Source organism: Pristiophorus japonicus, chromosome 5 (genome assembly GCF_044704955.1).
Source record: "Pristiophorus japonicus isolate sPriJap1 chromosome 5, sPriJap1.hap1, whole genome shotgun sequence".
NCBI lineage: Eukaryota > Metazoa > Chordata > Chondrichthyes > Pristiophoridae > Pristiophorus > Pristiophorus japonicus.
This window is the reverse complement of record NC_091981.1, coordinates 249541534-249567000: the sequence shown is the minus strand read 5'-3', so window position 1 is coordinate 249567000 and position 25467 is coordinate 249541534. Positions and strand designations below refer to the sequence as shown.

The 25467-nt window shown below is 45.4% G+C and overlaps 1 protein-coding gene and 1 long non-coding RNA gene across 3 annotated transcripts in view; one reads left to right on the top strand and one right to left on the bottom strand.

The window, feature by feature from the left end:
• Window positions 1-25467, top strand: part of LOC139264666 (enhancer of polycomb homolog 1-like) — a 162938-nt gene that overhangs the window by 53593 nt on the left and 83878 nt on the right. The window lies entirely within an intron of this gene.
• LOC139264665 (uncharacterized) lies at window positions 18116-25414 on the bottom strand. The gene is made up of 2 exons (XR_011593393.1): window positions 25163-25414; window positions 18116-18991 (listed from the first exon to the last, which is right to left on the bottom strand). It is a non-coding gene; the product is annotated as an uncharacterized lncRNA (long non-coding RNA).

The window sequence follows — 25467 nt, the reverse complement described above, 5'->3', positions numbered from 1 at the left end:
TTTGGAGTGTAGTCACTTGTAATGTAGGAAATGCAGCAGCCAATTTGCGCACAAGCAAGCTCCCATGATCATCATCATCATAGGCAGTCCTTCAATCAAGGAAGACTTGCTTCCACTCTAAAAGTGAGTACTTAGGTGACTGAACAGTCCAATACGGGAATTACCGTCTCTGTCACAGGTGGGACAGACAGTCATTGAAGGAAAGGGTGGGTGGGAAGACTGGTTTGCCGCATGCTTCCGCTGCCTGCGTTTGCTTTCTGCAAGCTCTCGGCGACGAGGCTCAAGATGCTCAGCGCCCTCCCGATGCTCTTCCTCCACTTAGGGCAGTCTTTTACCAGGGACTCCCAGGTGTCGGTGGAGATGTTGCATTTTAGCAAGGACGCTTTGAGGGTGTCCTTGAAACGTTTCCTCTGCCCACCCTGGGGCTTGCTTGCCATGTAGGAGTTCCGAGTAGAGCGCTTGCTTTGGGAGTCTTATGTCAGGCATGCGAAAAATGTGGCCCGCCCAATGGAGCTGGTCGAGTGTGGTCAGTGCTTCGATGCTGGGGATGTTGGTCTGATCGTGGGTGGTAACGTTGGTGCGTCTGGTGGTATTTCTCCAGCGATTTGAGGTGTCTACTGTGCATGGTCCACGTCACAGCCATACAAGAGAGTGGGTATCACTACAGCCCTGTAGACCATGAGCTTGGTGGCAGATTTGAGGGCTTGATCTTCAAACATGCTCTTCCTCAGGCGGCTGAAGGCTGTGCTGGCACACTGGAGGCAGTATTGAACCTAGTTGTCGATGTCTGACCTTGCTGATAATAGGCTCCCGAGGTATGGAAAGTGGTCCACGTTGTCCAGGGCCGCGCCGTGGATCTTGATGACTGATAGGCAGTGCTGTGTGGTGGGGTCAGGTTGGTGGAGGACCTTTGTCTAACAGATGTTTAGTGTAAGGCCCATGCTTTCATATGCCTCAGTGAAGATAGACATAAAAAACATAGAAAATAGATGCAGGAGTAGGCCATTCGGCCCTTCTAGCCTGCACCACCATTCAATGAGTTCATAGCTGAACATGCAACTTCAGTACCCCATTCCTGCTTTCTCGCCATACCCCTTGATCCCCCTAGTAGTAAGGACTACATCTAACTCCTTTTTGAATATATTTAGTGAATTGGCCTCAACAACTTTCTGTGGTAGAGAATTCCACAGGTTCCCCACTCTCTGGGTGAAGAAGTTTCTCCTCATCTCGGTCCTAAATGGCTTACCCCTTATCCTTAGACTGTGACCCCTGGTTCTGGAATTCCCCAACATTGGGAACATTCTTCCTGCATCTAACCTGTCTAAACCCATCTGAATTTTAAACATTTCTATGAGGTCCCCTCTTTCTTCTGAACTCCAGTGAATACAAGCCCAGTTGATCCAGTCTTTCTTGATAGGTCAGTCCCGCCATCCCGGGAATCGGTCTGGTGAACCTTCGCTGCACTCCCTCAATAGCAAGAATGTCCTTCCTCAGGTTAGGAGACCAAAACTGTACACAATACTCCAGGTGTGGCCTCACCAAGGCCCTGTACAACTGTAGCAACACCTCCCTGCCCCTGTACTCAAATCCCCTCGCTATGAAGGCCAACATGCTATTTGCTTTCTTAACCGCCTGCTGTACCTGCATGCCAACCTTCAATGACTGATGTACCATGACACCCAGGTCTCGTTGCACCTCCCCTTTTCCTAATCTGTCACCATTCAGATAATAGTCTGTCTCTCTGTTTTTACCACCAAAGTGGATAACCTCACATTTATCCACATTATACTTCATCTGCCATGCATTTGCCCACTCACCTAACCTATCCAAGTTGCTCTGCAGCCTCATAGCATCCTCCTCGTAGCTCACACTGCCACCTAACTTAGTGTCATCCGTAAATTTGGAGATACTACATTTAATCCCCTCGTCTAAATCATTGACTATGACTTGGAATTCAGTATCTGTGCGCAGACGCAAGCATCGTCCGTGTACTGTAGCTTGACGACAGAGGTTGGGACGGTTTTGGACCTGGTCTGGAGATGAACGGGTTCCCACTGGTTCTGTAGTTTAGTTCCACTCCGGCGGAGAGCTTGTTGACTGAGGTGGAGCATTGCAGCGAGGAAGATCGAGAAGAGGGTTGGTGCGATGACTCATGACTCAGCCCTGTTTGACCCCGGTCCGGACGTGGATTGGGTCTGTGATGGATCCGTTGGTCAGGATCACGGCTTGCATGTTGTCGTGGAGCAGGCGGAGGATGCCGACAAACTTTTGGGGGCAACCAAAACAGGAGGACGCTCCATAGTCCTTCGCGATTGACAGTGTCAAAGAAGGCCATGTACAGGGGTTGGTGCTGTTCCCTGCATTTCTCTTGCAGTTGTCGCGCTGTAAAGATCGTGTCAGTTGTACCCCATAGTTGAAGAAATCTGCAATGTGACTCCGGGAGGAGCTCCTCGGCCATAGGGAGAAGACTGTTGAGGAGGATTCTAGCGATAACCTTCCCAGTGGCTGATAACGGAGATTCCTCTATAGTTGCCACTGTCAGACTTGTCCCCTTATTTAAAGATAGTCACGATTATTGCATCTCTCAGATCTCCTGGCATGCTCTCCTTCCAGATGAGAGAGATTAGGTCATGCATTCGTGCCAATAGTGCCCCTCCGCCATACTTTAGTGCCTCAGCGGGGATTCCATCCGCTCCCGTTGCCTTGTTGTTCTTGAGCTGGCGGATGGCCTTTTCTACCTCGTGTAGGGCTGGGGTTTTGCTGAGATGGTGGCGGGTAGCATGCTGCGGGATGGAGTCGACACTCAAGTCAAAGGCAGAGTCTCAGTTAAGGAGATCTTGGAAGTAATCCTTCAAACAGGTCCTGACTGTGTCGGTGTCCTTGATGAGTGTCTCCCCGTTCTTGGCCAGCAGTGAGGTGGGGCCTTGGGTGCTTGGCCGTAGGTGGGCTTGACTGCGGTGAAGAATCCTCGTACATCATGGCTATTGGCCAGCTGCTGAATCTCCTGTGCTTTCTCCACTCACCATCTATTCTTTAGGTCACGGGTCTTTTATTGGACCTCGGCTTTAAGCTGCTTTGCTGCTTCCGAGTTGGGTTGTTTTAGGTTCAGAAATGCCCTGCACTTGTGATTTATTGGCTCTTTATTTGCCTGGTCTCCAGTCATCTTGGAACGCCTCGCCACTGGACCAAGACCTTGCTCGGCTAAGCCCGTGTGGTAGAGAACTCACGCAAAGGCATCTTGCACCCTTCATAAACGGCAATGTGATGATGGCCAGTTAATGTTTTTTTTGTTATGTTGATTGAGGGATAAATATTGGCCAGGATACTGGGGATAACTCCCCTGCTCTTCGAAATAGTGTCATGGGATCTTTTACGTCTACTTGAGAGAGCAGACGGGGTCTCGGTTTAATGTCTCATCCGAAAGACTAATCATGTCAAGTGAATTTGAAATATGCAGTCATAACTACTTCAATCTGTTCAAAATTCAGAAGTCTAAAATGGAACCTACTCAGCTGAATACTTTTAAGTCTAACCATTAAGAATATTGGTGTGATCAGATATATTAGCTGTATTTATTAAATCGGGCTTAAAGGGTTAAATTATGAGGCCAGGTTGCATAGACTAGACTTGTATTCCCTAGAGTATAGTAGATTAAGGGGTGATCTAATTGAGGTGTTTAAGATGATTAAAGGAGTTGATACGATAGATAGAGGAACTATTTCCATTAGTGGGTGTGTCCAGAACAAAGGGGCATAATAAATTTAGAGTTAGGCCATTCAGGGGTGATGTCAAGAAGCACTACTTCACACACGAGGAGTGGAACTCTGCCACCCCCCACACATCAGATGCCCACCTCAGTGGTGTGAGTTTGCACCGGCTCCAGCATAATTGCAGGCTGTGTAATTACTACCATACTGTTGAATATGTGCAACAGCGCTATACTTTTACCTTATTTAATTACATCTATAAATGGCCTTTTTGTGGTGCAACCTTCCTATTCAAGATTCCTGTTTGCTGCTTATTTTGCAAATGCATTCAGACTTTTGTCTAGCTTTTTATGTCAACAATTTATTAAGTTTAATAGATCCCGGTCAGTGACAATTGACAGGAACAATTTTCGATGCAAGCTAATTCAACCAATATACATACCTCCATAGCAGTACCAGTTGCACCAAAGGGTTGACAGGCAGCACATAACTATTTTTCTGACAGATAAACTGCATAAGGTCTGTTTTGAATTAAGGGAGAATTCCCTGTCACAAGCAGTTATTTTAATTGCCTTGAGGGATGCAATTCTGGATTATTTTGGCCATTTGGATGAAGCGATGGGTGCTATGTGTTTTGTATGCTATTATAAATGTATAACTTTTTAGACTGTAAAGTGGGATTGGTGGGGAACTAAAATGGCTACTCCATAGACGGGGACAGTGTCAGGGATGTGATTTATTTGTAAATAAGTTTTTTTTTGCGAGAAAACTAGGATGATGTATACATGGCTTTTAATTTATGTACATTAAATTTCTCCTAATTTGCATTTTAAAAATATGAAGTAGCAACATTCTTGAATAATACAAAATCCCAGGATTTTGGCATAATTGGGAAGACTACAAGAATTTCATCAAGCTGAACTAATTACTTATGATTTAAGACAGCAACTGTCACTGGAAATTCCAGTGTAATTGATGTCGCATTCTTTTTTTCCTTCAGCTATTGAATTTTTCCTGGCGCGTTACCTACAGAGGATATTTCCTGGCAAAAATCTAGAAAAAAGGCTTCAACTACTTTTTAAAAAAAAAAAAACTTTACATGACACTGTTGACCCTTTTCAGGTGGAATTAAAAGATCTCGTGGCACCATTTTGAAGAAGATCGGAGGAGTTCTCCTCTTTGTCCCTCAACCAACATCACTTTAAAAAAAAAAATTTGAATCACTATCTCATTGTTGTTTGTGGCAGCTTGCTGTGTGCAAATAGGCTGCCACATTTCCTACATTATAACAGAGTGACTACACTTAAGTATTTAATTGGCTATAAAGTGCCTGGGAATGTCCTGAGGCTGTGAAAGGTGCTATATAAATGAAAGTTTGTTTTTTCTTTCTATTAGTTTGAATATTTTAACTCTGACACTATTCGCAATATCTTGTGACACCTGAAATAGTGCCCATGATCTAACATTTTAGTTTTTGTTCTGTTTCAAGTACCATCTCATTATGCATTCTTCAACATATGTCTATCGCCTTCACTAACTAACCTGTGTTAATACAGCATCTTTAAGCACTTCACAAAGGTGTTATCAAAAAAATGGACTCTTTGAGCCAATGGCAATATTGAGGGGTGACCAAAGTTTGGTCAAAGGAGTGAGTTTTACGGAGTGTAGAAAAATATGTCAGGAACAGCATCTAGACGTACCTAAAAATGAGGTGCCAATCTGGGAGAGCTGCACTACAGGACTACATACATGCTAAACAATGGAAGCAGCATGCTATAGACCGGGCTAAGCAATCCCACAATCAGTGGATCAGATCAAAGCTCTGCAGTCCTGCCACATTTAGTCATGAAGGGTGGTAGACCATTAAACAACTAACGAGGGGGGAGGGGGGAGAGAGAAGAAAGAGAGCGAGGGAGGAGGAAGCTCTATGAATATCCCCATTCCTCAATGAAGGCAGAGCCCAGCACATGAGTGCAAAAGACAAGGCTGAAGTGTTTGCAGCCATCTTCAGCCAGAAGTGCCAAGTGGATGACCCATAACAGCACCCTCCTGAGATCCCCACCATCACAGAAGCCAGTCTTCAGCTAATTCGATTCACTCCACGTGATATCAAACAGCGGTTAAGCGCACTGGATACAGCAAAGGCTATGGACCCCGACAATGATTAGCAAAGTGATGGAAAGTGTCGTCGACAGGGCTATCAAGTGGCACTTACTCACCGATAGCCTGCTCACCGATGCCCAGTTTGGGTTCTGCCAGGACCACTCAGCTCCAGACCTCATTACAGCCTTGATCCAAACATGGACGAAAGATCTGCATTCTAGAGGTGAGACAGAAGTGACTGCCCTTGACATCATGGCAGCATTTGACCAAGCATGGCATCAAGGAGCCCTAGTAAAACTGAAGTCGGTGGGAATCGGGGGGGAAACTTTCCACTGGCTGGACTCATACCGAACATAAAGGAAGATGGTTGTGGTTGTTGGAGGTCAATCATCTCAGTCCCAGGACATCGCTGCAGGAGTTCCTCAGGGCAGTGTCCTAAGTCCAACCATCTTCAGCTACTTCATCAATGACCTTCCCTCCATCATTTGGTTAGAAGTGGGGATGTTCTATGATTGTGCAGTGTTCAGTGCCATTCACAACTCCTTAGATAAAGAAGTCGTCCATGCCCCCATGCAGCAAGATCTGGACAACATTCAGGCTTGGGCTGATGAATGGCAAGTAACATTCGTGCAAGGCAATGACTGTCTCCAACAAGCGAGAGTCTAACCACCGCCCCATGACAATTCAACGGCATTACGATCGCCAAATCCCCCACCATTAACATTCTGGGGGTCACCATTGACCAGAAACTTAACTGGACCAGCCACTTAAATACTATGGCAACAAGAGCAGGTCAGAGGCTGGGTATTCTGCAGCGAGTGTCTCATCTCCTGATTCCCCAAATCCTTTCCACCATCGACAAGGAACAAGAACTTGCAGCTCCAACAACACTCATGAAGCTCGACACCATCCAGAACAAAGCAGCCGGCTTGATTGGCACCCATTCCACAATTTAAACATTCACTCCCTTCACCACCAGCTTACCGTGACTGCAGTGTGTACCATCTACAAGATGCACTGCAGCAACTCACCATGGCTTCTTCAGCACCACCTTCTACTCCCATGACTTCTCGCACCTAGAAGGACAAGGGCAGCAGGTGCATGTGAATACCACCACCTCCATGTTCCCCCTCCAAGTCACACACCATCTTAACTTGCAGAGAACAGCACCAACCCTTGCACGTGACTTTACAATGGCCTTTGGCATTGTTAACCACGAGGGACTATGGAGCATCCTCCTCCTTTTCGGCTGCCCCCAAACGTTTCTCGCCATCTTCCGCCTGCTCCACGATGGCATGTAAGCCGTGACCCTGACCAACGGATCCACCACAGACCTAATCAACGTCCGAACCGGGGTCAAGCAGGGCTGCGTCACTGCACCGCCCCTCTTCTCGATCTTCCTCGCTGCAATGCTCCACCTCACACTCATCAAGCTCCCCGCTGAGTGGAACTAAATTATAGAACCAGTGGGAACCTGTTCAACCTTCGTCGCCTCCAGGCCAGATCCAAGACCGTCCCATCCTCTGACGTCGAACTGCACTACGTGGATGGCACTTGCGTCTGCGCACATTGAGACTGAACTCCAAGTCATCGTCAACATCTTCACCGAGGAGTACGAAAGCATGGGCCTTACACTAAACATCCGTAAGACAAAGGTGCTTCACCAACCTGACACCGCCACACAGCACTGCTCCCCAATCATCAAGATCCACGGCGCGGCCCTGGACAATGTGGGCCACTTTCCATACCTCGAGAGCCTATTGTCAGCAAGGGCAGACATAAACGACAAAGTTCAACACCGCCTCCAGTGTGCCAGCACAGCCTTCGGCCGCCTGAGAAAGAGTGTGTTCGAAAATCAGGCCCTCAATTCTGGCACCAAGCTTTTATGGTCTACAGGGCTGTAGTGATACCCGCCCTCCTGTATGGCTCAGACGTGGACTATATACAGTAGACACCTCAAATCACTGGAGAAATACCACAAACGATGCCTCCAAGATCCTGCAAATACCCTGGGAGGACAGACGCATAAATGGCGGTGTTCTTGATCAGGCCAACATCCCCAGCATCGAAGCACTGACCACAGTCGACCAGTTCCATTGGGCGGGCCACATTGGCCGCATGCCGGACACAAGACTCCCAAATCAAGCGCTCTACTTGGAACTCCTACACAGCAAGTGAGCCCCAGGTGGGCAGAGGAAATGTTTCAAGGACATCCTCAAAGCCTCCTTGATAAAATGCAACATCCCCACAGACACCTGGGAGTCCCTGGCCAAAGACCACCCTAAGTGGAGGAAGAGCATCTGGGAGGGCGCTGAGCACCTCGAGTCTCGTCGCCGAGAGCATGCAGAAACCAAGCACAGACAGCGGAAGGAGCGTGTGGCAAACCAGACTCCCTACCCACCCTTTTCTCCAGAGACTGTAATTCCCGTATTGGACTGTTCAGTCACCTGAGAACTCACTTTTGGAGTGTAAGCAAGTCTTCCTTGATTTTTGAGGTACTGCCTATAATGATTTACTATATGTTATGTCTCAAGTAGTATACTTGTATCCCAAAATATTTATGGAATAAATTATCTAATTCCATTTGAATTAATCCAAACTCTTTGCTTCAACCGTCTCCCTAGGGAGCCTGCTTCAAGGATTTACCACTCGTTCACTGAAATAATGTTTCCAAAGAATAGGTTTGAATTTCTCCCCACTTACCACAACCCAAATCTTCTGGTTCTACTGTTCTGGATAAGCTGTAACTGCATGTCATGGTCAACATTATCTAGTCCCTTTAGAATCCTAAAAACAGCAATCATATCACTTCTTAACCATCTTGTTTCCAGTGAGAGCATGCCCAATTTATGTTGTTTGACTTAATCCAATCCCTCACTGTATCCTCAGGTGTGGTTGCATCAATAATTTATAAAATGGCAGGATTACCTAACAATTTTGGATCAATATTTATAATCTGATTTGCTTGCTGCTACCAAGAGCTGTTGTGATAGTTTCAAATTTGTTGTCAAGCAGGACTCTGGGTGTCTCTCCTTTCCATTCAAGTAATTAGTCTCCCCCTGGGTTTTATGTCCCCATGTGAAGTACTTTGCATTTTCAACATTAAATCCGCCACTTGTCTGCCCAATTACGAAGTCTATTAACATCCTCCTGTAGCTTATCCTGTTCAGCTTTAGATTCTACCACCTTTATTGGCTAAATTTTCAGATAATACAAAGCTAATGTGCTTGTCACTGCTACCTACAAATCATTTATGAAGATATTGAACAAAAGCTAGGCTGTTGACAATCCCTAGACCACCACCCTCTGAATTTTGTCGGGTAGAGGTGTATCTCATCAATGTACACATGGAAGATGATGTTGCCAATCCACACAAGTAAAACCTCCTGAATTGTCTTTAGTGTTCAAGGCTCAGTTTTCATATTAATACAATGCTGCAGGCCATATAACACTTCCGTTTTCTACTTAACATTCTATTCTGCGCGAACTTAGCATTGCACAAAAATGTTTTTGTCATAAACACTTTGGCCCCAAGTTTCCACATGATTTGCGCCTGATTTTTAGGAGCAACTGGTGGAGAACGGACTATCTTAGAAATCGCAATTCTCCACATTTTTTTTTCTGCAGTTCTAGTCAGTTAGAACAGTTTCACTTTGGAACAGAATTTTTTCTTCAAAAGGGGGCGTGTCCGGCCACTGACGCCTGATTTCAAAGTTTCCACAGTGAAAACGTACTCCAAACTAACTTAGAATGGAGCAAGTGAAGATTTTTGTAGAACTGAAAAAACCTTGTCTACACATTAAAAAATCAGGCGCAGGTTACAAATTAGGCGTCCAGAACGAGGTGGGGGGGGAGGGGGGAGGGGAGAGGGGGGAAGGGAAGTCATTAAATTCTACAATAAATCCTTATTTATACTTATACAAATATTATACAAATAAATCCAACCTGAATAAAAATTTATAAGCAAAGAAAAGATTAAATAAACCATCTTCCTACCTGTGTGAAAGTGCTTCAGCCAGGGAGAATGCTGCAGGAAGCCTCACAAGTTGAGGCAGCCGTTCGTTCCCGACGGCAGGGGCGGGGAAGGAGGCAGCCGTTCCCGACGGCGGGGAGGGAGGGAGTGCGGGCCCGACCGACCGCAGCGGGGGGAGGAAGCCGTTCCAGACGGCGGGTCGGGGGGAGGGAGGGAGTGCGGGCCCGACCGACCGCAGCGGGGGGGGGGGAGGAAGCCGTTCCAGACGGCAGGAGGGAGGGAGTGCGGGCCCGACCGACCGCAGCAGCGGGGGGGGGGAGGGAGTGCGGGCCCGACCGACCGCAGCAGCGGGGGGGGGAGCCGTTCCAGACGGCGGGCGGGGTGGGGAGGAGGGAGGGAGGGAGTGAGTGCGGGCCCCCGGGGGGGAAGGAGACAGTGAGAAGGCTGCAGGAAGCCTCACAAGTTGAGCAGCCATTCCCGACGGCAGTGGGGGGAGGCCATCGGGAAACGGCTGCCTCAACTTTGAGGATTACTGCAGCCTTCTCACTGCTGCAAGAAGCCTCAGTGCTGATCATGGAAGGGCAATGTGCTTTTATTAAAAAATGTTCAAAAATTAAACAGCTACAAAGAACTACAAAAATGGGCGAATGCCAATGTTTCCTTCACACTGCGCGTGCGCGAAAGCTCCAACGCACACGCGCAGGGCTGCCGGCAGGAAAAAACTAATTTAAATGGTACCCGCCCCCTCCCACTTACAAAATCGGCGCGAGTGGTAGGCTCCGGTGTGGAAACTTGGGACCTTTTTTGCATTAGTCTTCTGATATCTAGATTGCCCAAGAAAACAATTTTAGCTGTTTTAATATATAAATTTACTTGTGAGATCAATGTTAGAAGAGCATCTCATAAGAAATAGGCGCAGGAGTAGGCCATTTGGCCCCTCGAGCCTGCTCCGCTATTCATTAAGATCATAGCTCAACTCCACTTCCCCACCTGCTCCTCATAACCTTTGACTCCCTTATTGTTCAAAAATCTGTCTATCTCCACCTTAAATACATTTAATCACCCAGCCTCCACAGCTTTCTGAGGTAGAGAATTCCAAAGATTCACAACCTTCTGAGAGAAGAAATTCCTCCTCATTTCTGTTTTAAATGACCCTTTATTCTGAAGCTTTTGCCCCCTAGTTCAAGATTCCCCCATGAGGGGAAACATCCTTTCTGCATCTATCCTGTCAAACTCCCTCCGAATCTATACGTTTCAATAAGATCACCTCGCATTCTTCTAAACTCCACTGAGTATAGACCCAACCGTGGGTGATTAGCATAGATTTTTGTCGTCTTTAGAATTTTTCAATTTATCTTAATCCAAACTTGTCTGATTTAACTTCCTAGGCATAGCTTACAATTCTTCATATCTGCAGCTTATCATTGGTATATCATAGATTATCCATTGATCATTGTCTCAGTATCAAAGTCATCTAGTTAATAGGGAGCCTAGAACAGTTGAAAACCTTGGATGGAATAACACTTACTGGTCTCACTCACCTAATCGTTGTCCATTTTACCAACTATTGAGTTTCTGATACAGGTTCCTAGCCACAATCCTGATTCAATTCCAACTTTTTGTAAACAGCCAGTTAATCTTTTGGACTTCACTGGGACTATAAGTCGCTAGTAACTGGTAATGGCTGCAGTTAATGATCCATTGTACTTAAAAAGATACATTTTACTAGATGTATCATGCTAATATTATTTCCTCATTAGTTGTCCCCCATGTACCATGGTTAAGATTGCTGATCCAATTGGGAAATTACTGAAATTCCAAACAATGGGCCCAAATTTCCCCAGGAGTTGCTCCGTTTTTTTTTTTGGAGCAACTTGATTTTTCTGGAGTATCTTTTTAGTTGCAATTCTGGCTATTTAATTTGCACCAGTGTAAGTGAGTTAGTTAGGGTTTTTTTTTATTTAGTTTGTTTTTCAAACGGGGCTGTCCCCAGCCACTTAAGCCTGTTTTGGCCATTTATGCGAGTTTGACCAGCAAATAGTTGCTTCAAATTAACTTAGGCCAACGTATGTTGCCACTTCTGTCTGCACAGAAAAACCTCACCTAGAGTTAAGGAATCGGCGCAAGTAACTACATTTAAAGCACCACCAAGCACCAAACAAAGCACAAAAAGTAATAAGCATTCAATAAAAAATAAAGAACTGAAGTAAATAATTAAATTAACAAATAAAGAACTGAAGTAAACCCTACCTTCAACTAAACTCGGCAGCGGCTGGCCGTGCGGGAGTCCCTTCGGCCTGGAATAGGGGAGGGAGAACGTGGCATCTGAAGAGGGGGTGGGGTGGAGGGAGGGAGAAGGCTCAATGCGGCAGGCTGGGAGGGGGGTAGGATTTTTTGAGATAGAGAGAAACATACTCGCACGGAATGTATTCGATTTGATCAACAAAATAATGCCACAAACCGATATTGGATTGGTGCCAGCAGCTGTTGGTTGTTTGCCATGGTTCGTTCAAAGCTTTTCTGGCCTCAGCCAGCTTGGTAATTCAGCTCGAGCCAGGTCCCCATCTGCCTCACCCTCTCTTGGCCTGTTCCTTCGTTTTCACATGCTGCATGAAGCCGTCCCCGCTCTCTGAATGCTTCATGTACCCCACACGCACATTAACCCTGTTGCCGAGCATCTCCTGCCTTTGACTTCCTGGTTGACAATAATGCCTTCAGCAAGTTATGCTTTAAAGATCCCAATCTTTATGACATAATGTCATAAAATATTCAAGATACTTTAAATCAAAGCATGTGCCCACATATGGGCACAGCCACTGAAATAATGCTGCTAGGACCAGGGGGGGGCCTGCTCACATGAACGTGGCATTGGGGGAGCCCCATTCGGCCAGGGCTAGAGGCAGCGTGCTTTGGGCCCCTCCCACACAGCCTGCAGAGACCCGGGCTGCGAGAAGCTACTGTACATGCACGCACACTCTAGCGCGCATGTGGAGAGGTCCTGGTACTGTTTTTAGTGCCGGGACTTGGCTCCGCCCGCCACGCGTTCTGCTGCACTGCGCCAAGGGCCTGGATCGACCGGACTGCGGGGAGAATATGAAAGTAAATAATAGGTGCCGTTTCTGTTCTTAAAGTCGGCGCATTGGGAAGTAAATTTTGCTATGGCCGATGAAAATCAAATGGACTTTCATGCGTCAGGGAAATAGAATTGCTGGGATAAATTTGAGCAGCTTTGAACCCCTCTCACTGGATTATTGAAAGAATACACCACATGATGTACTTGACCAAAATTGACTTGAAGATCCCAGGTTACCAAATAATGTGTAACCGTCACAAGTATAAGCGAAACATAGTTTGAACCAATTAAGAAGATAGTTTAGGAATGTCTCGTTCATTTTAATGTAAACAGAATGCATGTTGGAATAGGAAATGATGAAAGTGTGCATTTGGTGAACTGGTCCTATTTTTCAACGGTAATAGAAAAGAATTTAGAGATGGATATTTATTTCCTGTTTCCGCTTAAGTTGAGGCTGTAGCTAATTATACAACTTGACGCTTTGATTCTGTTGATGCACTTTATTCTAATCTTGTATAATTGGTGTAGCCTTTTTTTAGTACTGTGCAATTTTGAGCACCATTATTTCAAAGTGATGTCAGTGCATTGATGAAAATTCAGATGAGCAAAACAGAAGTGCTTCCAGGACCTGGAGCTCTAAATTAGGAAAGACCTGTAGAGCTTGCCGTACTTTCATTTACAGGCGTTGAAAGAGAAAATAATGCAGGTTAGTTTGAACTGGGGAGAAGTACAATATTGATATGTGCCTAGTAAACTCAGCAGCTGATTTGTGTAGTTCCTCTAAGTTGCAGGGAAAAGAAAGTATAAAAGTACTTGTACCTGGGGTCCTGCTTGACAACATATTTACCCATATATTTCATTTTTTTTTTTGTCTACTTTCGAACTAATCTGGACATCTTTGAATAGGGTTTCACTCCCTGCTAGGCTGCTGCAGTGATGTCAATTATGGGGGCGCCATCAGACTTGCTCCATTGCAAATCGTGAAGTGTGCCACTTCTCCAGAATGGTCCTCCCGATTAGTCATAAGTTTCACGTAGTCTGGCATCGCTAGGAGCTGTGTTGTTCATGCAATCTTTAATCAAAAACCTTTCAAAATGTTTGTCTTGGTCTGCTTAGTTGGACATGTTTCCTCCGTTGCGCAACTCAGGAGACTTGGGGCTGGATTTTAGGCTTTTCTGTATTCATGGCAAAGGTGGGGCAGGAAAGTTACCGGCCAGGATTAGTTTGCGCTTCAGTATGGAAGTTTTGGCATCTGCACTAAGGGAGGCATTGTACACTTTTAGTGACGCCAGGATGGGAAACGCGCGAACTAAAGAGCCGGGCCTTGTGTGCTCTTGAGAGGCCTGGGGGGGGGGAAGCCTTAAATAAAACACAGAAAAATATTGACCACGCCACCACAACACACATCGCTAAAAAAATTAAAAGAACAAACACTCCCACTTACCTTTGGAGTACTTTACCGTCCTCTGCGCCACCGGCTATGCTGGACCGCTCTGATTTCCCAAGCGGTCATTGCGGGCATACTTCCAGGTGGACAGGTTGGGCAAAAGTCAAAACTCCAGCTGGTGTTGCAACGAGAAGCGTTGCACACCCAGCGCAGCTCTTCGCTGCTCAGCGCCACAGCAAAACCGGACCGGAGGATTGCGACAGGGCGCAGGAGACCTCAATATTGCCTTTCACACTGCTCCGGAGTGCACAGGACCGGAAAATGCAACCCATGCTTACTGAAGTGGAGGATAGTGATGCCTCACAGCCGGGGAGGGAGGTGGGTGGGTGGTGGGTGAAGAGAGTCAGGATATCCTGTTTAGTGCCTTTTCTCAGTTCAAAGCAGTAATATCTAATAATTTTATGTATTGGTGCTTGTTTTTTTCACGAGTGCACAAGTTTTTTCAGTATTTGCTTTATTTTAAAAATTGAGGTTTTGTACATTGTGTAATTGAGGTGCTGGGTAGATGTAGAACAATGTAGCACTGCAATTTGGAAGGTTCTTTGGTTTGTTTGAGCCTGAAGGTGTCTGGTTCTGTTCATTATTTTTGTGTCATTTCACTTTAAATTGTTGTAGGAATTGTGTTTGTATTGCTATTTTGAGGAGTCTATTCTGGAATTTGTTCGATTACCTATGGTCATCAGAGAGCTTCCATTTCTGTGAATATCCAGTTCGGGTCTTCTGGAGTGCAGTCAAGTTCACTTTCAAAATCAGTCTCTTATTATTGATTATAACTAGGGAATCTCCCATGGTGTACTCACGGTGAGTCACAGAATATACTCTTACCTGTCTGGCATTTATTACCTTTTCTCTCTCTCTTCAGTCTTTCCATCTGATAGGTGGTGGTGTTGATTTCTGGATTCTTTTACCTCAATCTGGTTCAGCAAAATTACTGAAACGAATACCGTTTGTGCTTTAAACAAAGCAAATCCCGATCGGGGACTTTATCAGACAGAAGGAATGCAAGTCTGTTTGAACGCACTCACTTCCTACGGACAAAAGTGACGTTACATTGTAAAGGGACGATGATTATACATTTTCGGCAAAAGATAACAAGATAGGGCCAGAGTGACATCCCAGCTCAGCCCATCTCTTTTGATCCCTCCTTCCCTTTGTCCACTCATAAGCCGACCCAAGCATGGTCCGATTTTAAACAAAGACCTTCTGTCAATGTTTCAGGTTAATAACATGATTTAATAAGACCTTGAGGTTTTTCTGCAAGCTGTGGGTTTTGTTTCAATATGTGTTAGTGTTGTAACATTTCGCAGTCTCGAGTCTGAGATGTCATGGCTATTGCTCCATGAATTGTTTGTTAGCTTATACTGTCCCTATACAATTCCCACGTTCTCAACTTCACTGTCTCTATACATTTTTAAACATTCACATTCCCCCCTTTTATCATTCCATGATAACACTTAGGATCATTCTAGGAGTATCGCATTCATCCGTTCACACTCTATTTCCTGAATCATATTGTTGTTAGTGTCGAGTAGTTCTTTAGTTCGTTGGATCATAACTCAGGAGCTTGACCACAAGAGGGTTTGCTAACCTTGCCATTATTACTTTACAACAAAGGTTAAGGCAACCAACAATTAAATAGGATCTCCAAGATCCATCTGATAGCCAATCAAACCAGCTAGATCCTTCTGCTGGTGTGGATAACTTCTTCACCTCCCTTCTTATGTGATCAGCGAGATTGGTTATGTTTTCTGAACTATCAGGAATGTAAGTGCAACATTCAGATCCTATCAGGGCACACGTTCCCCCTTTCTCAGCTAACAGGTAATTGAGGGCCATTCGGTTTTGTAATGCTACGGTCCTTATTGCTACCATTTCAGCTGTGATGCCCTCCAGAGCTTCAGCAGTATTGTATTGGCCCCCCTCCTCTTGTGATAGTTTGGCTCTGAATCCATCTGACAGTCTCAGTTAGGGTTAGTGGAACGGGGCGCAAAGGAATTCCCCCTTTGGAATGTATAGGGAATGTGAACACACCCAACATCTAGAAAAGTTCCCATTTTGCACATAAACATAAGACATGTACAAAAAGGTGTTTACATGGAGCTCTCGTCTCTGTCTCCCCTCCCATGCGCCGAAACTGTCATATCTCAACACTATTATACAGACTGTGGCATACAGACAGTTTCATCTTATGACTCAGGATTCAGATAAATAGTCCAATTATTTTGCTGATTAAAAGAGTTCAGTTTTCCCGTCTCTCTTCTTAGGTCACCGTCGGTGTAGCTGGCTGTCTATCACTACGGGTAAAAGTTCAAACTGGTCCACGTTCCAATTAGGATGCCAACGGCCTTGTTCAGCTATGGAGAAGAGGAAGTCTGGAACAGAAACAGGAGTTAGAATAACCAGTAAAATAGGTTTGTTAGAGGGTGGTGAGCTTGCAGTGGTACAGGTGAACCCAGGCACTTTTCCCCTCAACCGTGGCTGCATTGGGGGTAGTGAGTAACACCTGAAAAGGCCCCTCCCATTGTGGCTCTAATCCCTTCCGAATCCATACTTCCCTGGTGCCACGAGGGACAATTTGGGTAAAACTGGGAGGTCGAGGTGAGCATCTTGAACCTGGTTGTGAACTAGTCGCAGAGCCTGAGTCAGAGAAAGAACATAGGTGGTCATCAGTCGAGCTGAGATCGAGGAACAATTTCCCTCATTAACACCTTAACAACAGTTTGAGCCTTATTGTCCAGGTTAGGGTAGGCTTCAATTCATCTGCTAAACACATCTACTATTACTAACACATATTTGTAACACTGAACTTTTTGCAACTCAATGTAGTCCAACTGAAATGTCTCAAAGGGACCTTCGGGTAGGGGCGTTTTACCCCAATCACAGGGGACTCCCTTCCCTGGATTATGTTGCTGGCAAACCAAGCAACGACTACTGATGTTCTGGGCGAGCGCCTGGACTCTAGGGTGCCACCAAGTAGCCAAAAGTGTATCACTCGTGGTTCTTGCTCCACAATGAGTAGCAAAATGCATACAATCAATAACCCATAGAGCCAACTCGTCAGACATACATGTCTGTTCCGCGGGAGTGGTCCAGAGTTTAGAAACATTGTCATAAGTACATCCATAATATTTCCACAACAGTTTATCTTTTTCAGGAGCGTCCTCCTGTGCTTTTATAACATCTTGGATGGTTGGCATTGGTTTTTCCGAGGCTAACTTATCCTTCGCAGGATTTTTTTTTAGTCTGACTTATCATTTTGGGCACTACCATCTGTTGGTCACGAGAGGCCTGTTTAGCCTCTTTGTCAGCACAGTGGTTCCCTATATCAACCGGGGATTTTCCGGTGGTGTGGGCGGTACATTTAACAACGGCAATGTGCTTAGGGAGCATGAGGGCTTGCAACAAATCAGATACTAGTTGCTTATGGGATATCTCATTCCCCTGTGAGGTTAGGAATCCCCTATTTTTCCATAATTGTCCGAAATCATGGGCCACCCCAAAGGCATACCTAGAGTCGGTATAGATATTCACTTTGAGATCTTTGGCCAAGATACAGGCTCGGGTGAGGGCGAATAGTTCAGCTTGTTGGGCAGAATAGGCGGTTTCAAAAGCGGCAGATTCCAAGACCTGATTCTCCTGGTTTACTATGGCGTATCCTGAGATTCGTGTACCTTCTGGATTAATTCTGTCAACATAAATAATACAGTCTGGATCTTCAATTGGTACATCAACAAAATCTTCCCTGACTGATGTGTAAATGTAGATTCTTTTCTCTCAATCTGGTTCAGTAAAATTACTGAGTCGAATACCTCTTGTGCTTTGAACAAAGCAGTCTTTATTTTACCGGCCAGCAAGACTTATCAGACAGAAGATATACTCTCTCGATAGAGCGTACACACTCCCTACGGACAAAGTGACGTTACATTGTAAAGGCACGATGGTTATACATTTTCGGAAAAAGATAACAAGATAGGGCTAGAGTGACATCCTAGTCCAGCCTATCCTCTTAGATCCCTCTTTCCCTTTGTCCACTCATAAGCCGACCTAAGTATGGTCTGATTTTAATCAAAGACCTGTCAATGTTTCAGGTTAATAACATGATTTAATAAGACCTTGAGGTTTTTCTGCAAGCTGTGGGTTTTGTTTCAATATGTGTTAGTGTTGTAACATTTCGCAGTCTCGAGTCTGAGATGTCATGGCTATTGCTCCATGAATTGTTTGTTAGCTTATACTGTCCCTATACAATTCCCACGTTCTCAACTTCAATGTCTCTATACATTTTTAAACATTCACATTCCCCCCTTTTATCATTCCATGATAACACTTAGGATCATTCTAGGAGTAAAATGTATAGGGAATGTGAACACACCCAACATCTAGAAAAGTTCCCATTTTGTGCATAAACATAAGACATGTAGCTCTCGTCTCTGTCTCCCCTCCCATGCGCCGAAACTGTCATATCAACACTATTATACAGACTGTGGCATACAGACAGTTTCATCTTATGGCTCAGGATTCAGATAAATAGTCCAATTATTTTGCTGATTAAAAGAGTTCAGTCTTCCCGTCTCTCTCCTCAGTTCACCGTCGGTGTAGCTGGCTGTCTATCACTACGGGTAAAAGTTCAAACTGGTCCACGTTCCAATTAGGATGCCAACGGCCTTGTTCAGCTATGGAGAAGAGGAAGTCTGGAACAGAAACAGGAATTAGAATAACCAGCAAAATAGGTTCGTTAGAGGGTGTTGAGCTTGCAGTGGTGCAGGTGAACCCAGGCACTTTTCCCCTCAACCGTGGCTGCATTGGGGGTAGTGAGTAACACCTGAAAAGGCCCCTCCCATTGTGGCTCTAATCCCTTCCGAATCCATACTTCCCTGGTGCCACAAGGGACAATTCGGGTAAAACTGGGAGGTCGAGGTGAGCATCTTGAACCTGGTTGTGAACTAGTCGCAGACCCTGAGTCAGAGAAAGAACATAGGTGGTCATCAGTCGAGCTGAGATACCATATCTAGGAACAATTTCCCTCATTAACACCTTAACAACAGTTTGAGCCTTATTGTCCAGGGTAGGGTAGGCTTCAATCCATCTGCTAAACACATCTTCTATTACTAACACATATTTGTAGCACTGAACTTTTTGCAACTCAATGTAGTCCAACTGAAATGTCTCAAAGGGACGTTCGGGTAGGGGCGTTTTACCCCAATCACAGGGGACTCCCTTCCCTGGATTATGTTGCTGGCAAACCAGGCAACGACTACTGATGTTCTGGGCGAGCGCCTGGAGTCTAGGGTGCCACCAAGTAGCCAAAAGTGTATCACTCGTGGTTCTTGCTCCACAATGAGTAGCAAAATGCATACAATCAAAAACCCATAGAGCCAACTCATCAGACATGCAAGTCTGTTCTGCGGAAGTGGTCCAGAGTTTAGAAACATTGTCATAAGTACATCCATAATATTTCCACAACAGGTTATCTTTTTCAGGAGCGTCCTCCTGTGCTTTTATAACATCTTGGATGGTTGGCATTGGTTTTTCCGAGGCTAACTTATCCTTCGCAGGATTTTTAGTCTGACTCATAATTTTGGGCACTACCATCTGTTGGTCACGAGAGGCCTGTTTGGCCTCTTTGTCAGCACAACGATTCCCTATATCAACCAGAGAATTTCCGGTGGTGTTGGCGGTACATTTGACAATGGCAATGCGTTTGGGGAACATGAGGGCTTGCAACAAATCAGATACTAGCTGTTTATGAGATATCTCATTCCCCTGTGAGGTTAGGAATCCCCTATTTTTCCATAATTGTCCGAAATCATGGGCCATCCCAAAGGCATACCTAGAGTCGGTATAGATATTGACTTTGAGATCTTTGGCCAAGATACAGGCTCGGGTGAGGGCGAATAGTTCAGCTTGTTGAGCAGAATAGGCAGTTTCAAAAGCGGCAGATTCCAAGACCTGATTCTCCTGGTTTACTATGGCGTATCCTGAGATTCGTGTACCTTCTGGATTAATTCCGTCAACATACATAATACAGTCTGGATCTTCAATTGGTACATCAACAAAATCTTCCCTGACTGATGTGGCCTCTTAAATTAAAGATAAACAATCATGACTGGGTTTTTCCTCATCTTGGGGTGGCTCAGTAAGAAAACAGGCCAGTTTAATTGCAGTACAGTGCCGAAAGGTCAGCTTAGGATTGTTTAGTGAGTAGATCTCATATCTGCTTTGCCTGGCCATGGTAAGGTGTTGAGTCTGCAGTTGGCCCAGGAGGTCGGCTACGGAGTGAGATGTGTTAAGACAACGGTAGCACAGTCTTTCAGAATTGTACAATACAGTTGAAAGGGCCGGTCATAGAGGGGCCGGCCCAAAGCCGGAGCTTGCAGCAAGGCTGTCTTTAGTTCCTTAAAGGCTTGGACGTCTACGGTTTCTATTTCAAAGCTGCCTTACTTATTTGTATACGGGGTGAGGTGCTTAGTCATCAGGGCAACATTAGGGATCCAGGATCTGCAGTAATTGATCATCCCCAAACACTGTCGCATTTGTTTAGCCGTGCTAGGGACTGGAAACTGGCAAATTGGTTCGACTCGACTAGCCTCCAAAGCTCGGTGGATACCGACCGGTCTTGCCTGTGATAACCCACTTGGGAGGGGTCCTCTGCCCACACATGAGGATCCACATAGTCAGGTATGTCAGAGCCAGTATGATGCTGCAGAGTCGTTAAGACCTTCTCGGGGTCCCCGTGGAATTTGCACATCCCGGCTGGTAGGGTCAGTCTCGTCTATAGCCTGGCGCACCATAACTCCCAAATCTTTAGCGTGGTGGGGAGGTAATACTTCACGAGTAATGGGGGCTGTCCATTTCCACAAAATCTGCCTTCCCTTCCGGTCCAGTCACTCTAGCCCTTAATAGAATTTCCTTCACTTCCCCTTCGTGATCCTGATAAAAGTTCTGCAGGTCCTGATTCTTTCCACTGGGATCGTATGCTAGGGTCATGTGATAGGATGCCTGCGGCAGGTCCAGAGACCACCACTGAGGGGTTCTAGTGGTATAATACTGCCGCTTAAGGGTTCCCTGTTTTACAATAATCCCATCATCTCCACACTCCAAATGCAACTGGAATTTGCAGAGGAGGTCTCTAGCATCATGTTACAGTCCAGATTGGTTGTGATAACAACTCGATGTTCCACCGATTCTTCCTGGTAACCCATTTTAACTGGTTCTGACACTGGGAATGTCGAGATTTGTCCCAGGAATCCTGAAAGTTCCTGTGTTTCAGTAGAGGCAGGAAGTTTAAGCTTTGATTGTACAGAAGACATGAAGGCTCCCGTATCTATCAAAAAGGGTTGCCACTCATTCAGAATTTTTAACAATATCATTGGTTCATCATCCGGGGAGGATCCCTGCACAATCAAGCTGCGTAGCCAATCGGGGGACAATTGACCAAAGGGGTTGTTCTGGGAGAAGTTAGTGTAAGATCCTCCTCTCCCCCCTTGCCCCCCTCCTCTTCCTCCTCCATGCTTGACGGTAGGGGCAATTTTTATTCCAATGTCCTTCCTGCCCACAATTAAAACAGTCAATTCCTCTTACCCAGTCCCGGCCTCTTCCCATACCATGCCGGGGACAATAGGGAGGTTTATTAGCAGGGCTCGGGCCGTTTGGTTGTTTAGTATAACCGTATCCTTGCTTATCCATCCAATCCTGTATGCAACACTGCGGTTCCATCTGGTATCCCCTTGGGTCGGGTTTTGGTCCTTCCACCCGAGGCGGCTCTTCCTTTCTAGTCACGTATTCAGTCTTGACCCCGGTTGGGGGCGCACCTCCCCCTCTCCTTTCTTTTCCTGCCAATAATATTTAACCGCCCTTTCCATCTGGGCTTTACTATTATCTGCCCAATTATTTGTCCGGATAGCGTGAGCAACCGAATAGGGCAGGCACTGAAGTAGGATAGCGCAGAATTGAGGAGAATCCTCTCCTGCCCTGAAGGCATTATCTCCTGATTGACTCCTGTATATTTCAATCGGCAGTTTCTTCACGCTTGGGTTTAGTTTCTAATACTGTGGCCATACTGATGGGCTTCTGAAGGGTCGTGGTGAGAGAATTGAAGATAGCGTTTAGGCAATCCTGGATATCGTTAGGGTGAGCAACCAACAATGCATCATGAGTAGCACGTCCTAGGTGAGTTAGAAATCGGGTGTGTTCAGTTGGGCTCAAGGTTTGCTTTACCAAGGCCTACAGGTCCCTTGATTCTGCATTATAAACTGAAATAGTTGTTCGAAGATCACATAGACATCTATAGTGGGGTGGTCTGCAGCTTGTTGTGCATCAGGGTTTGGCATTGGTCTGACAGGGAATTGGTGTCGGGACTTTGGGATCTTGGAAATCATTTCTAGGTCGGAGGATGTTTCGGAGCTGTCTGACTGCTTGACAGTTCTGCGTCTCGATCGGCAGGGGTGTTTGCTATGTCTTTCACAACTTGGACTGGTAGATTGACTAGAAGATTTACGGGACTGTCTGTGATATCGAGATATAGTTCTGCCCTTTCGAGTGTGAGATCTGGTCCTTTCGGCTATATTGCTTGTGAACTGGGGATCTGAATCGCTATCAGAGGATGAGGAGTCAGTTTGGGTTTGTTGCTTTGGTGGTATGGGGTTATTTTTAACTCCTCTCGCCGGAGTGTAAGGTGGAGGGTGTTGGGAAGAGGACTGGAGCAAGGGGCCGGGGGTGCGGGAGGCGCCGTTGGGCGCTGAGTCAGTGACCACTCATCAATTTCATCATCAGCCTCGGTTAACACAAAGCCAGCTATTTGACTACGTAGTCGGTCAATACCTTTCTCAGAGGTCCCAGAGGATCTCTTAGTAAGTTTCTCGTGCGCACATTCTTTTTTTTAAAGACGTCTACAGTTTTAACATGTGTTCCCTCTGTCAATGAGAGTCCCAATTTAATAGCATTTATTTGCCAACTTGACAGAAGTGATGCATCTTTTAATTTTTGACAATCCCTGTGCTTTTTTGCTACCACTACGCTTCTAGTGCCATCGAGAGGCCACTGGTCATCTCCTAATAATTTGTTCAGGGCTCCTGATAATTTTCTAAAGTCTTCAGCTCTTTCAGGGAATTCCTCATATAACTTTTGTAGCGGACTATCCGCATCCGTTGTTTTATCCAACTGATTACCCATTTTCACGCTGCCCCTCGTATTACCGTGTCGTTACGCGTTCGCGTCGTCGTGCGATTTGAACAAACTTAAAATAAACACAGACTTTACTGAAACTAACACTGACTTTGAACAAACTCAAAATAAACAGACTTTACTAAATCTAACACTGATCCGCGTTGCCCCGCGGTTCGCGTCGCCGCGCGATTTAAAACACTTAAAATAAACAAAGACCTTACTAAATCTAACACTGATTTCCGCGTCGCCGCGCGATTTAAAACACTTTAAAACACTTAAAATAAACAGAGACTTACTGAAACCAGCACTGACTTTGATATCGCCCCGCGGTTCACGTTGCTGTGCGTTCGCGTCGTCCCACGTTCACTCGGCCGCGCGCTCGTGCCGCTACGCGTTTTACGCTGCTGCGCGTCTGCGTCAGCCCTCCTTCACTCGGCCGCACGCTCGCACCACCGCACGTCTCGCGTCGCTACGCGTTTTACGCTGCTGCGCATCTGCGTCAGCCCTCCTTCACTCGGCCGCACGTCTCGCGTCGCTGCGCGTTCGCGCCGCCGCGCGCTTCTCTCACCTTACCTTTCAAGTTGCTGCGTGATTTATATTCAATCAGTGCCTAGACGGGCCAAGTGATATACGAGGTCGACGTCACACCTGACTTGAACACCTATCCTCTATTTAATTCCCCATAAGCTTTACTTAATTCCCTGTGAGCCTAATTTTCTAAATTTGATTTCTTATGAGCCTTATTTAATTTCTTTTAGAATCCAAATTTCCCTATCCTTTCGCGTCACTGCGCAGTTTAAATCCAATCAGTCAATGAAAGCCCTAATTTAATGGAGTTTTTCTGCCAACTGGACAGGAGTGAGTGATTTTTTTTTTTAGACTGCAGTGGAATTTTTCTCATAATTTAAAATCTCAGAACATTTTTTTTTTAGCACCTATTTAGTACGTTACTTTTTTTTTTGTCTTTTCCATAACTAGAGAGAAGTCTGGCACGTAGGCTGTGGACTGCTTTTCGTTATCTCGATTGTTCCTGCCTCAAGGTCGTGTTATTTAATATAATTTTTTTAATCCTTTTAAATCCATCTCAGTTGTTTTGCTGTGCCTTCTCTGAATGTTTTCTTTCGACAAGTAAGTGAGCATGATAAATCCTTTTTTTTAACCACCGGGACCATGTATTTTTTCTTTTTTTTTTTACTCAACAAACCTATCCTTTGTGCATTTCCTGGCTCCGTAACTTATCCGAATATACGTAATTCAATAAGGTTCACACTCTTAAACTTCCCACATACAGGACAGCACTACGAAGGGTTTAAAAAAAACTTTCATTCTGTTTGAAAAAGTAGGTGGAGCTAAAACAAACCACAACTCCCCGGCTTTTTTTTACAGTAAAAATCACAGAAGCATTTCTCATTTAAACAGACGTTCACAAGAGTCTCTTTTCTTTCCTATTAATTTTTGGATCCATGATTGATCATCTATCCCTATCTAGCTCTAACTATAACCTATCTTTCCAAGTCGCCGCTTGGTTTGCGTCATCGCGCAATTCCCCTATCTCTATCCCTGTTCTAAGTTTGAAAGGTATTCACCAGATTGTCCTGGATCTCGTTCAGACACTACCTGAGAACCAGCGAGTGGCTAAACTTTCCTCAGACTTTTGAAACCGGAGGAAACTGGAGCAGTATTGAAATCATACTCACTCCAGTGGCCACTTTCCCCTCGTCACGTCCAAGGCTAGTCTGGCTCTTAATTCGCAAGTTTTTGGCAGTCGTCCGTTGAGATCCCACTTCTGACAAATGTTGATTTCTGGATTCTTTTACCTCAATCTGGTTCAGCAAAATTACTGAAACGAATACCGTTTGTGCTTTAAACAAAGCAAGCTTTTATTTAAAAAGCAAATCCCGATCGGGGACTTTATCAGACAGAAGGAATGCAAGTCTGTTCGAACGCACTCACTTCCTACGGACAAAAGTGACGTTACATTGTAAAGGGACGATGGTTATAC